General features: G+C 34.3%; 1 pseudogene; it reads right to left on the reverse strand.

Moving 5' to 3' along the window:
* The window catches only part of LOC107740198 (high affinity cAMP-specific and IBMX-insensitive 3',5'-cyclic phosphodiesterase 8B-like), a 43,474-nt pseudogene that overhangs the window by 1,203 nt on the left and 27,118 nt on the right, over positions 1-15,153 (reverse strand).

Below are 15,153 nucleotides of genomic sequence, written 5' to 3' on the forward strand. Positions count from 1 at the left end.
CACACACACACACACACACACACACACACGCAGCTCCTCTATGATGAACTGACCTGATCGTGACCTTGGGAACTAAATCTGCAGAGAGCTCAAGAGATTCTGCTTCACTGCATCCTGACCTCAGACTACGGAAATCAAAGATACACACACACAGATGCACATTCTTTCTCTCTCTCATATACACATTTTTAAAGTTTCCGTGACATCACGGCTGTTGTGAGTTGACAGTAAGCAGGTTTATTCTCTGGGGTTTGGCTTAGTGGGAAACACAGAACCTAAAGTTTCCAAAGCTCGCCACAATCAGCTCAACCTCTGGATAACATTATCACAACCTCTCAGCAACCAACTAATACACCCCCCGTTCTCAACCCCTCCGGTCCAACATCTTCTGCTGCTAATGGACCATTTCACCAGATGAGTCAAAAGATGCCTGGGAAAGTATTCTCTCTCTCTCTGTCTCTCTCTCAAACACAGACACGCATACAAAACACTTCCTCATTATTGTGTACCAGAATTGTCATTTTTTACTCAGTGTTTGGTGATGTTTTTTTCTGGATTTGTTGTACAGCTGAGTGAAATATTTCATATTTATTTTATATTCACAACGATTTTGTTGGCAATATAAAAATCATCATAAATATTGCAGCAATCTTAAGGCAAGATCTAATAAACCAGTTCAAAATCATTTCTGCAAACATGAGTAATGTATGATTTGCAAATAGACCTTGTCTGTCTTTTGAGTGTGCTTGTTTTTAATTCAGTTGCCTGTGAGGAAGGCATATTCTATTTGAAATAAATATTAACTGAAATAAAATATTTTTAAAAATTCTACTTGATTTATTTCAGCTAGTTTCCAAGGAAACATGTCTTATTTAGTTTTACTTGATGTATTAAAATAACTATAACCGAAATAAAAAATAAACAGAAATAAAAATAACTATATATACTAGGGATGGGAAGATTCACCGATTTGCACCGGTGCATCGGCATAAAAGTTAACGATGCGATGCATCAATTTAAAAGGTGTGCATCGACTACAAGTTGGCATTTGTATCGCGATGCATCGTTTCTAACATATTTGCATCGGTAAAAAATGATTTATACAAAAATAACTCGTGGATGCGCAATACTTTTATTATTTAGAAAGTGAATATATATTTTATATGTAGATTGATTTCTCCTCTCTGAACTGTTTCTCAAGCGCGTTCTCTCATCACTGGTGCTGCTGCATGAATCTGACGAATCACAACACTACGGAGACCTGAGGCCTGTTTCATAAAAGACGCTAAGAAAAGCGGGGATTAATGTCCAAAACCTTACTTGAAATAACCTAACAAATCAATCGGGGCTAAAGCGGTTCCATAAACGACTACTTAAGTTTGCTCAATCTCACTAATTTGTGCACGCTTATTCTCAAGCAGCCCTTAATGTCGATCATGGATCAAATCGATCCACCATGGCAAACAGTGAATACATTTGTGCTGTTTAATGCATTTGAGACGTTGTGTTTTCCTCAGTGCATAACTGACATGTCACAGGTATTCTTCATCTGTAAATGTTAGAAAGTCATGCAAATATATCCATTTTGCTGTCAGGAGTAGGCGAGGCTTACGCAAGTGAAAGAGCGCTGCTGTGCGCTATACAGACGGAGCACAATCGAATAGTAGCGTAATAATTCTATATTTGAGTAAAATATACATTTTGCTCAAATATTTGTTGTTGGACATTAAAGGGATAGTTTACCCAAAAATGAAAATTCTGTCATTAATTACTCACCCTCATGTCGTTCTAAACCCGTAAGACCTCTGTTCATCTTCGGAACACAAATTAAGATATTTTTGATGAATTCTGAGAGCTCTCGGACCCTCCCATAGACAGCAATGCAATTACCACGATCAAGGTCCAGAAACGTAGCAAGGAGATCGGTAAAATAGTCCATGTGACATCAGGGGTTCAACCGTAATTTTACGAAGCTATGAGAATACTTTTTGTACACAAAGAAAACAAAAATAACGACTTTATTCAACAATTCGTCTCCTGTGAGAATATCCACTGAACGTAAACTGCGTATGTTGTTCTGTGTCAGCTGCGTCACGCGGATACGTTGTTTTTGTTCAAATCAAAGCATAAACAACGTAGAAAACGTATCCGCGTGACGCAGCTGACACAGAATAGCATACGCTGTTTACGTTCAGTGGATATTCTCCAAAATGGCACCAGGGTGGACCTACATATAAATGTATATTTATGATAGCAGTAGGCTAACTATAAAGGGGCTATTGTAATGGGTAAATAAAATATAAGCTAGTACAGTACTAATTAAGCTCTAATGAGTTCATGTGTGTTTCTTATACCAGTTAAAATATAGTAATTTTCTTTATTATTTATTTTCATTTTTAATTCAGTGATTTTAACTTTTAATTTAGTTATTTTAATGCTTTAAAGAGTGATTTTAGATTGTAATGTTCTAATGTTCTGCTAACTATAAAAGTTACAGCTCTAATAAAACCAGAGTGAAAGGCTGCATGGCTAGAAACTATAAATAAATAAATAAATAAAATAAGTTAAATAATAGTATGTGAGAGAGTCAGAGCTTGATTTAGGTCCATGTTAAATTTGCTTTATGGAGCCAAATCATTTGACAATGAGTCAGACTAACTTTTGGCAAACTTGTTTAAGGAAACAGGCCTCGAGGCATTAGAAGTGATTATATTTTTTCCATTGCATTAAATTGCATTGTGTTGAATCGAATCGAAATCGGATCGCACTGCATCGTAATAGGGGTGAATCGTATCGCATCACATAGGAGCAAGGAACGAGGAGACGTAGGGGAATTCACGAATACCGTCTTCATCCACAGGAACAAGGAACACACACGTAGCAACTGGGATGGATGAAGGAACCAAGGAACAGAACATTCTTTAAATACATGACTAACGAGGGACTAAATGAGAAACACCTGAAATCAATAAACACAATCAACATGGGAGAAACTGGGTCACGGCAGTCCAAGAGCGTGACACACACCTGGTATTTTACATAAAACGGTATACTGCTTTTGTTAAAAAAGGCAGTAATTAAAATGTTGGCAATATCAGTGAAATTATACTGCTTCATAGGCATAGCTGTACTTAAGCATTAATTAATTAATCAATTAATTAATTAATTAATTAATATGAATATTAGGAGGGGAGAGGTAGGAGGAGGCAGTGAAATTTAAAAAGACCCTCCTTATTTCCAAGTAAAATTAAATTCTATGTAATACTTGGGCCAGTACAATCAGTGACAAAAATATCACTAGAACACCAAGTCAGAAAAGGCTGAACGACTGTTTGGTAGGTGCAGCTTTAAATCTATAGAGGGTAATAGGGGTGAATCGTATCGCATCACATAGGTAGCTGCTTCATATGTATCTTTAATGTGTCGCATCGTTGGCTATGCATTGAGATGCATATCGCATCGGCCTCAGTTATGGAGATGCACATCCCTAATATATACATATTTAAATAAGAAATAACACATACACCAAAATTACTTAAACTTAAAAATGTAAATGAAAGCAGAAAATATAAGAATAAAAACGTCCAAAATATGAATAAAAACCATAATAGAATCTCAATGACACTAAAATAACACTGCTGTGAGGTTGAAAGCAAATGTCAAAACATAAATACTGAGATTTCAAATATATCAAAACTTTGTCAAAAAGGCTGCAAAAATTTAGAAATAATTTTTGAATGGCACAACCTTGATTATTAGAAATCACCAGTGTATTGCGTGTGTGAGTGTGTGTATATTTACCATCCCAGGCATCAAACATGTCCGTGATGAAATAGTCGATAAATGAGATCTGGGATTTAGGAATGCTGCAGGTATTCCGGTCAAACACTGGCATGACAACCGGCAAACCTTGTCTTTTCTCCTCGTCAGTCTAGGTAAAGAAGGAGATCGCAAATACAGAAAGCAAATGACTGGAGCGTGGAGATATGTTATTGTAAAATATGTATATCATTCTAATATCAATACTAGCGACTGACCAATTTTATCGACCATTATTTGGCCATTTTGAGATTAACAGCATCGGTCAAGAACTATGGCAATTTAACTGGCTTTTTCAATAGATAATGCATGCAATAGATAATTTCTGTTTCAAACATTTTAGAGTGAACATTAATAGTAATTTCTTAATATTTCCTTAAAGATATTAAAAAATAACATTAAATAGTAATCATTTTATATATTAATAAATTATCATTTTAATTTCAGCACATGTATTTTGAATTTAAATAGCCGTTGACTATTAATTTTTGTATAGTATATAAAAAATAAAATTTAATAAATACATATATAATAATTCTATTTTTTCATCAAAATACAATTACAAAATAAAATGATCTTAACTCATTTCTCCTGGTCCAATCAAATCTTGACGGATAATTGGGAATACTATAGAAATACTCTATTTCACTTGGAAATACAATATCTTACGAAAGTTAAAACACAATAAAAATTTGAAAGACACTGTAACACTTTCTTTTAAGGACCAGTTCTCACTATTAACTAGTAGCTTATTAGCATGCATATTACTAGCATATTGGTTGTTTATTAGTACTTATTAGGCACATATTAATGCCTTATTATGCATGACCATATTCTAGATAACCTGACCCAATACCTAAACATTACAACTACCTTACTAACTATTAATAAGCAGCAAATCAAGAGTTTATTGAGGGAAAACGGTTCCCTAATCTAAAGTGCTACCAAAGACACTGCAAGCATGTGCATAAGGGAACATGGGTTTTTACCTGAGCAAAGTACTCCTCTGAAATGCGACCAGCCCATTCGATGCAGAGCTCCAGAGGCCTGCAGGGATTGGCCACATCGGCACATTTAATCAGCATCCGTTTAATCAACAGACGATTCTCAGGAGAGTTGCGAATACTGGCCTGACCCTCACAATCACTGCCTTCACTCTGTAACACATGCAGATCGGCACTGGTTAGACTGTACTCATACAGTATGGAAACACAGTAATGCGTGTCTTACATTGGAGCTCGTCTCCTCAATGGCACTCATGGGTTTGTTGATGCTGTTTACGAACTTGTTGACGTGTTCGAAGTGTCGTGTCATTTCTGTCGCCAACACCATGTCTATTATGGCCTGCCGTAGGGTCCGAAACTGAGTCCTGAATATTGAGAGGTTGAGAGAGTTTAGTACTGGATCAGTGTGAGTCATATGAAACGTATGATTAAGTTGACACTGATACCATTCCATGTTTTTGAAGATGTTGCATTTGCTGTCTCGTACAGTAAGCTGGAACGCTAGAGCGGCGTGGTGACTCTCCAGGACGGCCGTGTCGTTGTACAGAATGGCCAGATCACTGCCTGCATTGCACAGGAACGAGTTGGTGCGGCCCGGGTGATCAACATCATGGACGGTTGCTGCCAATAGCGCTGCTACTTCATCCAACTGGTCAAGACTGCCCTGCAAACACAGCACAGATACCATAGGTAAGTTTTATAAGTAACCCAAAATTGTTTAGGTCAGCTCAATATTAGTGACTAACCGATTTATCTGCAAATATTTGGCCCTTTTGAGATTAACAGCATCTGTCAATAACTGTGGCAACTTAATTGGTTTTATGACTAGATAATGCACAATTTGTGTTTCAAATATTTTAAATATTCAAACAGAGTGATTTTTAATTAAAGAGATTTTTAATAAATATTACTATTAAATATGACTAATTAATGTATCTTTTTGTCTTTTGAGTGTTCTTGTTTTTATTTTTCAAAAGAGTTTGTTTGCATCATCTTTTAAAAATGAACAAATGTACAACAAAAACATAGGGTGGCATTTTACATTTCTTGAGTAAAATATTTAATACTAGTATCTTAATATGTATTAAAAATTCACTAAAATATTTTAACGTCAATTTTTAGTAAATATTATGATATTACTATTAAATATTATATATATAAATAAAACATTATATTCATAATATTTCTTAAAATATATATTTATAAAATGTATAATTTAAATGTATAAATATATAATATATAAAACGTATAATTTAAAATATGAGTCAATAACCATTCAATATAATTCAATATAATTCAGAATGAATAATTATGATAAAATTCAGATGCAATCCAGTTTTTATTTTATTTGGCTATGGTCAACTATAACAGTATAGCATAAATTTATTATTATATGTAATTTACTGAATTATATTAGGAATTATACATTTATGTATAATGAAATTATTTTAAAATAATTACAATTTTATTTTAATTAAAATTACATTTTATATGAATTGAATATGTAATTTAATTTAATAAAACGTTAATTTAGAAATTTATAACAATGTAAAAAAATACTCTTGAATAATTGATTGAGCATTGAAACTCAGGTCTGATGAATGGTGAATGAAATAAGTCTCAATAAATCATCAATTAAAGCACTTGGTTGTTCTAGAAGGCTCTCCTTACCTTAGGCCAATGTTTTCATTTTTGGATGAAAGTATAAATTGAGACATTTCTATTTCTGTATTCTGATTGGTTGTCAGGGTTACCTTGACTCGGTCCTTGCGCAGAAAGTAGGCTGTGGCGTGCAGAACATCTGCGGCGTGTGTTGAGTTGTGGTAGGAGTTGGATGCGTGGTAATTAGCCTCGATCACCTGCAGCCACGAGCGCAAATATTATGATATTACTATTAAATATAATAAATTCATGTTAAATAGTAATATTAAAATATAATTTTAATTTCAGAACTTTATATGTTTTGAATTTGAATAATTATTGAATATATATATATATATATATATATATATATAAATAAAACATTATATTCATAATATTTCTTAAAATATATATTTATAAAATGTATAATTTAAATGTATAAATATATAATATATAAAACGTATAATTTAAAATATGAGTCAATAACCATTCAATATAATTCAATATAATTCAGAATGAATAATTATGATAAAATTCAGATGCAATCCAGTTTTTATTTTATTTGGCTATGGTCAACTATAACAGTATAGCATAAATTTATTATTATATGTAATTTACTGAATTATATTAGGAATTATACATTTATGTATAATGAAATTATTTTAAAATAATTACAATTTTATTTTAATTAAAATTACATTTTATATGAATTGAATATGTAATTTAATTTAATAAAACGTTAATTTAGAAATTTATAACAATGTAAAAAAATACTCTTGAATAATTGATTGAGCATTGAAACTCAGGTCTGATGAATGGTGAATGAAATAAGTCTCAATAAATCATCAATTAAAGCACTTGGTTGTTCTAGAAGGCTCTCCTTACCTTAGGCCAATGTTTTCATTTTTGGATGAAAGTATAAATTGAGACATTTCTATTTCTGTATTCTGATTGGTTGTCAGGGTTACCTTGACTCGGTCCTTGCGCAGAAAGTAGGCTGTGGCGTGCAGAACATCTGCGGCGTGTGTTGAGTTGTGGTAGGAGTTGGATGCGTGGTAATTAGCCTCGATCACCTGCAGCCACGAGCGCAACGTGGCCTCTGTGCAGTTCAGGAACTCACACACGCCAAAAGCAGAGAAGATCTTCAGCCCCAGGTATGAGAGCGGCCTGTGAACACGAACACACACACACACACACACACACACACACTATAGCACTCAGAACTTTTCCCATTACAATAAGTTTACACAAAAAAAGTCTCGCTTTCTGGTACCTCTTGTGAGTAGCTGCTTCCAGCTCCAGGATACTGAATTCCCAGCGTTCCTCCTCGTCGAGCAGCTCTGCGATGGAGGACGGGATGTCGTTTAACGGGACAGGTACTGGCAGGTGACTCTGACTCATATCTGAAGGTCAAATGGGTGATGGCCAAACATTCAATGTCAAGATAGAACATGGCAGAAAGGAAAAAATCTGAAAACATTTCAGATACTTTAAACTAGTGTTAATTATATACTATTCTAGTTTTTAATAATATTTTGAATTAGCTTTCATTTTTATATTTTCAGTTTTCATTTTAATTTTGCTTTATTTTTTATATTTTCAGTATTTTTTTTTTGTAATTTTGTTATTTACTTTTGTCATTTATTCATCTTTGTTTTTTTGTTTTAAAAAAAACATTATTTAGGTTTAATTTATTGTATTTCAGTTTTAATTTTAGTTTAATTTTTAGTAATTTTGTTATTTAGTTTTGTCATCTATTAATCTGTCTTTTATATATTATTGAGGTTTCATTTATTTTTTATTTCAGTTCTAGATTCTTCAGTTTAATTTCAGTTTTAAGATTTTCAGATTTCATTTTTAGTTTAATTTTTAGTCATTTTGTTATGTATTTTTGTCATTTATTAGTTTTACTTTTTACATTAAATTTGGGTTCATTTTGATAAAAAAAAAATCATTATGTACTTTTGTCATTTATTAGTTTTTATTATGCTATAGTTTATTTCATAATTATTAATAATTATTTAATCATTTTAGTGCTTTAATTAAACTTATTTTAGTCAGCTGCCAAAGCAACATTTCTAATTCTCATTTAGTTTTTCAACAAATATTTAAATTTTATTTCAGCTTTATTTATAATAATTTTAGTTTTATTTACAGACAATAACACTGCTTTAAATAGCTTTGAGTGTTACTCTAAATCCCTCTGTAACTTTTCATTTTCGCTGTTAGACATTTTCTTGTCATTATGTGCATAATTAAGTTATAAGTAATTAGTGCCTTTTATATTTTAAATGATATCCTGTAATACTAAATAATACATAAGTTATAACCAAGAAGGTAAACAGGCTGAAATAGTTTATTCAAAGTTAGTTTACAACATTTCATCCAATCTGTGTTATATTAATAATCATTTTCAGGGCTAGAACTTACTGTGTAATGCACTTTTGGAGAAGACATACTCATTCCCAGAGAGCTTTCTGAGTCCGTCCTGAAATGAAGAAAAATATACATCAATATATCTGACTGAAATGAAAGAGAAAAAGGCTTGAGGAAGCCAAAATATCGTTTCCAGCCAACATAATCATAACAACACATTTAAGCACAGCACTACCACGCTACCCATAACTCACTCACGCTTGCATGCTCGTATGAGAAAAGCCATTTATCAGGCCTGGAGGATATTAAACACACAGAAAACAGATCCAGATTCAAAGAGACTCATCCAGTACTTAAAACAAACTCTGTCTGAGATGTTGCAGGCGTAGGATTATAGAACTGTACATGTATAAATATGACACACACACACACACACACACACACACACACATCCCGTCTGTAATGATCACAGGCCACAGCTGCACTATCTCAACTCGGATATTTCACTGTGTAATTGACCTCTGACCTCTCCCTCAAAAGGTCACCCACCAAAAAGGTCATTTGAACACTTGAGATTTGAGCATCGCACCCGCTTGACCTTTATTTAACGGAGAAAAATGACATTATGAAAGGAAGTGGCCCGAATCTGGCTTGTAGTTATTTAGCATTTTAATGTTTCAGAACTACACCACCGTTCATAAGTCTGCTCACCAAGTTTGCATTTATTTGATAAAAAATACAGTAAAAACAGCTATGAGAAATATTGTGAAATATTTTTATTATTTAAAAGAACTGTTTTTCTACTTAAATATATTTTTAAATGCAATTTATTCCTGCGATGCAAAGCTGAATTTTCAGCATCATTACTCCAGTCTTCAGTGTCACATGATCCTTCAGAAATCATTCTGATATGCTGATTTGACACTCAAGAAACATTTCTGATTATCAATGTTTAAATAAGTTGTGCTGCTTAACATTTTTGCGGAAACCGTGATACATTTTTTTTCAAGATTCTTTGGTGAATCGAAAGTTCAAAACTACAGCATTTTTGAAACAGAAATCATTTGTTGTTGTAAATGTCTTTACTGTCACGTTTGATCAATTTAATGCATCCTTGCTGACTAAAAGTATTAATTTATTTACGAAAAAATATATATATTACTGACCCTAAACTTGATCAACTGCCTCAAATGAATATTCCAGATTAAATAAAACGTATTCCTATTTACAGCATCTTGTTGAGTCAAATGTTGTTGATCACGAGAGAAAATTTAATATTTAATATATACCTGTGTGTAAACAAGAATAAAAATCATGTTTACAGTAATAACCTTAAAACATAGTAAAAATAATGTAAACGAAAACTTAAAAATATATAAAAGCATTTATCTATCACACTTATTACAATTTACCAGTTAATCAGTTCTGAAAACTGATATAAACAAAAAAAAAAAATCTAAATATTTAACATCATTCTCAATTAATAGTTCATAAAACATACCTAAAATAATCATAAAAGAACTAGCAAAATGTTGTTTAAAATAGTTTTATCTCATGTACAGAATGTCAACTTTCCATACTTTGGACCAATGAATTTCCATAATTTTCCATGACTTTTCCAGTTGTTTATGATTAGACTTTTTTCTACTTCACATAATTTCTAAAAATAAATACTTCGGAACTGATAATAATAAGAAATGTCAACATTATGTTAATTTCTGTGACTTTTTTACTGGCCTAAATCGTTTGAGATTCCCTGATATTCCCAAGTTTTCCAGCATGGTGGGAACCCTGCCAACTAAATCTCCTAAGTCATGTCCACAGCCAAGAAGTAAACCCTGTTAAAACTTCTTGGTATTTGTATCCAGCTATATCAGGAAGCTGATCATTAGAGCTTCACTGTTCAGCAACCACTGCATCGCTGCGCATTGGCAAAATGCTCAACTTTGCTGCATCACCAAAAGTCTCTGTGACTCTCAAATGAATGACTTCTGTTCTGTGTGTCTGTGTGAACGCTCCTTTAGTCTAACAACTATTTTCTGGTTTAAAAGTGGACCACTTTCAAAGGGGGAGATGCAGAGATGGCAGACAGCGAGAGCGCTGTGTAAACAAGCGTCGTCACAGACTGCTGGCTAACTGTGAAACAGCCCGTGCCAGGCAGCATGGAGCTCAATGTATCTGTGCCACGAAAACAAGAGCAGTCACATCTACTGACTGACACTGACATGCAGTCACACGCTGCATATAAGACGATGAATTTCTCCCGTAATGATGATTCTCTGCTGAAAAAAATCGGGTCTAGGTTTGTTTGTGTACAGGAAATCAATTTGTGAAATTTCCCATCAGTTTAATATTGTATTGTACTGTTTATAATGTTTTTGACTGCATGTGTTCGAAGAGTATTTTAAGGCTAATTCTGTGCATCATGTGGGTGTAAGATGACTTGTAGTCCTTTGTGTCATTTAGTTCCAAACAGGATTTTCTTGCTCTTTTGAAATACAAATATAAAATAAAAGAAAACAAACAAATAAATAAAAAAATTACATAAAAAATTAAATTAAATAATAATTAAATAAAATATAGGGCTGGTAATAAAGTAAAATGAATAGGATTAGGGTTAAAAATAAAATAAAGGGATATTAATAAAGTATAATGAATAGGGTTAGCAACAAAACAAATAAATAAATAAAATTCAAACCTAAAAAATATAGGGTTAATAATAAAATAAAATGTATTAAATTATGGTTAAAAATAAAATAAAGGGATATTAATAAAGTATAATGAATAGGGTTAGCAACAAAACAAATAAATAAATAAAATTCAAACCTAAAAAATATAGGGTTAATAATAAAATAAAATGTATTAAATTATGGTTAAAAATAAAATAAAACTAAAATAAAATAAACACCTTTAAGAATAAAAGGTGAATGCTTGACTTACACTCATGAGCCCCCCCACCAGGTCATTGGTGTGAGGATCGTCCTCTTTTGAGGCCAGTTGGGGTGAGTAGAGTTCGGTGGTCCGCAGAATCTCCAGAACACGATCCAGAGCTTCCGCTACTGTCACAGGACTGCTCTCCTGCGCTGCATTAATGATATTTATCACCTACAAAGACAACGAAATACATGCAGAACAAAAACAGAGGGTGAGAGAAAACAACAAACCACTACTCAAAGGTTTAGATCCATAAATATCTCTGTACTGTAGTAAAGAATTTTTCCCTCTGACGTCTGTTTTGCTTCCATTGTCACAAACAAATCCTCATTCACGACCGAGTTCAGCGCGTCTCAGGGTTGTGTGCCATACAGAACTGAATTGAGAACACCTTTTACATTCCAATTCAATTCTCAAATTTGAACTGAATTAGAATTGAGGTAGCAGACAGGATCCAAAATTGCATTTGCATTTCAAATTAATCCAAGAATCAAAGTCTGTAAAAACTGAATGTTGGTTTTGCTAGACGGCAGAACTATGTATGGATGGATGGATAGAATGACAGAATGGATTGATGGATGAATGGATAGATGGACAGAACAACAGAGAGATAGAATGATAGAACGATGGATAAATGGATGGACAGAATGATAGAACGATGGATAGATGGACAGAACAACAGAGAGATAGAATGATAGAACGATGGATAAATGGATGGACAGAATGATAGAACGATGGATAGATGGACAGAACAACAGAGAGATAGAATGATAGAACGATGGATAAATGGATGGACAGAATGATAGAACGATGGATAGATGGACAGAACAACAGAGAGATAGAATGATAGAACGATAGATGAATGGATGGATGGATAGATAGAATGACAAAACGATAGAATGGCTGGACAGAATGATAGAACGATGGATAGATCGACAGAACAACAGAGAGATAGAATGATAGAACGATAGATGAATGGATGGACAGAACAACAGAGAGATAGAATGATAGAACGATAGATGAATAGATGGATGGATGGATGGATGGATAGATAGAATGACAGAACGATAGAATGATAGAATGGATTGATGGATGGATGGACAGAATGATACAACGATGGATAGATGGACAGAACAACAGAGAGATAGAATGATAAAATGATAGATGAATGGATGGATGGATAGATAGAATGACAGAACGATAGAATGGATTGATGGACAGAACAACAGAGAGACAGAATGATAGAATGATGGATAAATGGGTGGATGGATGGACAGAATGATAGAACGATGGATAGATGGACAGAACAACAGAGAGATAGAATGATCGATGAATGGATGGATGGATAGATAGAATGACAGAACGATAGAATGATAGAATGGATGGATAGATGGATAGATGGACAGAACAACAGAGATAGAATGATAGAACGATGGATAAATGGATAGATGGATGGACAGAATGATAGAACGATGGATAGATGGACAGAACGACAGAGATAGAATGATAGAACGATGGATGGATGGATGGACAGAACGATAGAACAATGATGGATGGATGGATGGACAGATAGAACTATAGAATGATAGAACGATAAATAGATAGATAGGTAGATGATAGATAGATAGATTAACACTTAAAGGGATAGTTCACCCAAAAATGAAAATCTGATGCACCGGATGCCGTGCACGCGCCCAAAGACAGTTGGACATAGTGGTGTATTAGAGGTAAAAAATGATATGAATACTGTTCGGTTTCTCGCACAAACCGATCGGTTCATGTCTTAGGACATCTTTTAGTTTTAAGTCGGTTTGAACAATCTGGATAAGCGCAAGTAAGTACCATTTTGATTAGCCGTCGTATCTACAATGACTGTGCACTGTGTAAACAATGAGTGACGTATACGCGTGAGAGATCACTTCCGGCGCTTGCGTAAACTACGCCAGAGTGCGTACACACCTCACGCACCGGATGCCGTGCGCGCGCTCAAGGCAGTTGGACATAGTGGTGTATTAGAGGTAAAATATGATATAAATACTGTTCGGTTTCTCGCACAAACCGATCGTTTCGTGTCTTAGGACATCAATGTGTCGTCACGAGCCGTAGGGTTTAATTTGGATTTGTCTGTGCATGTTTTTTTTACTCTCATAGATTTTGTTACCATTGCCATGCATTATACGACTGATAGACTGCAACGGTTGGAGTTAAAAATCATCATATGTGCTCTACTGAAGAAACAAAGTCACCTACATCTTGGATGCCTTGGGGGTAAGCAGATAAACATCAAATTTTCATTTTTGGGTGAACTATCCCTTTAAATTAACACAGAAGAATTTCTGTGAATTACAATTCAGTAAATCCCCCTTCCTGTCATTCAAGCTCAAACTGAACTTCCTGTAGGATGTGGCCGTTTCACAGCTTTTTGTTTACTATGGTTTTTGATGTACTGCCAGAGATTGTCTCACTATTGGGAGATGAGAGGGTCTGTATTACCTACTATTGGAGAAAGCATAACGATCAACTTGGATCACGTGTGCCTTAATAACCACATTACATTACAGCCTTGACGTCACTGAATTTCAGTCAGAGTTGTGCGACACTCAATCGCCATTTACGGATACCATAGGAATGAATGAGAAATGCTGTACGCTGAATCCCACCTGTCACAAAAAGTCAGTAACTTCTTTCATAAAACGGCATTTTTTTGGGTGTAAACTCTAAAAATAGTTCAATTCAAAAGTATTGTTTAGTGTAAAACATGTTGGAGATTAGCCAATAGGCTGTCGATTCATTAAATAATAAGCTGTTTCCTCAAAAAAGCTGTTTATTCAGCGTAGTGAAGCCTCTCCTCCATTGACGTCCATTCAAACAAAACGGCCTCTGGTCTCCTTTCCTGCGTACTGCCAAAGCGGAAGCGTTAGCTTCAGCAGTTACGCTTTTTTGGCTAAAGGTTGCAGGCTTGCCTTCCAGTGGCTTTGGTACTGATTTTTTTTTATCTGTATTGAATCAGGTGGTTATAATGGTTCATACAGGTTTATGTTTTTTTTGTCTTCAGGTGTGTATAATAACGCAGGCGTACCTTAGTGATCGGAGCCTCAATAGTCATGGAGTGGATTCTGGCCATAGAGGAATATCTGCGGTTCTGTAGACTGGGAGCTGAGAGAGAGAGAGAGAGAGGGAGAGAGAGAGAGAGAAAGGAGAAGAGCTCTTTAAATAGCTCTGTCTGCGTCAGAGTGCACTGAGACTGTGGGTGTGCTGATGTCATCAACGCTGGCCACGTCACAAAAAGCCCCACTTACACACACACACACACACACACACACATACACTCTGACTCACATAAAACACAAACAAAATATAAACACACACTCACGTGCAC

The sequence above is a fragment of the Sinocyclocheilus rhinocerous genome, unplaced genomic scaffold (genome assembly GCF_001515625.1).
Source record: "Sinocyclocheilus rhinocerous isolate Xijiao unplaced genomic scaffold, SAMN03320098_v1.1 scaffold405, whole genome shotgun sequence".
In the NCBI taxonomy this organism is placed as follows: Eukaryota; Metazoa; Chordata; class Actinopteri; order Cypriniformes; family Cyprinidae; genus Sinocyclocheilus; species Sinocyclocheilus rhinocerous.